A 957-nucleotide genomic window follows, 5' to 3' on the forward strand; every position below is an offset into this window, starting at 1 on the left:
GTCAGAGGCAATGCGATTGGTACAGGACAGAGCAGGGTTTAGGGCTGTTGTACATAGGGTCGCTATGAGTCGCAAGCAACTCGACGGCACATAACAACAACAACAACAGTGTCTCCTTGCTCTGTTCTGACAACTGCCTCTTGGTCCAAGTATAAGCTTCGCATTAGCACAGTCAAATGTTCTGGGATTCCCATTCTTCTCAGAGTCAGCCACAGCTTGTTGTTGTTGTTTTGTTGCCATTGAAGGGACTTTCACCTTTAGAGCAGGCATCAGAAGTGTGATGATCTGACTTGAGTCTGAAAAGAATATTTCTGGATTTTGTAGCAGCAAAATTGAATGAGCAGGCAGCCTGAGGGGGCATAATCAACTGAGTGTCTGAAAGTGTGTGCCTTCAAGAAGCTTGATGGTATCAGACTGTACCAAGGAAGTGGCTAACTCCAAGAAATTCCCCTTTAGGAAACTTAGACACTTGAAAAATGTTTCCTTTTGAAGAAAATAGAGGGAGAAGTAAGAAGTCCATGGTCCATGGTGTCTTGAGAGACTTTAAATCAGGAATTTAGCATGTAAAATTCTAGTAAAATGTCTAACTGGAATATGCATCACTCTTAACCTTGAGCATACTGACTTAGAGAAACTGCATTATATTTTGCCAATAAGATTATGGAATTTATGATTTTATGATTATTATTGAACTTCCAGATCAAAACTCAGATGAGGTAACATTACCTTTAAAAGATTTATTTGCTAAAAATCAACTTTTAGTAGTCATAAGAGAATCAACAAATGGATGTCAGTAGAAGTACTTCATAGATGTAGCTATTTAATTTGGGGCTCTATGTTACTTGGCCTTTGCATAATCAATGAAACACATATAGACATTCTTCTGGTATTCCCTGCTTTCAGCTAAGATCCAGCTAACATCAGCTACAATATCCCTAGTACCAAGACCCCTTCAAA

This window comes from Elephantulus edwardii, unplaced genomic scaffold, assembly GCF_000299155.1.
Source record: "Elephantulus edwardii isolate Elephantulus edwardi_28Jun2011 unplaced genomic scaffold, EleEdw1.0 scaffold00005, whole genome shotgun sequence".
In the NCBI taxonomy this organism is placed as follows: domain Eukaryota; kingdom Metazoa; phylum Chordata; class Mammalia; order Macroscelidea; family Macroscelididae; genus Elephantulus; species Elephantulus edwardii.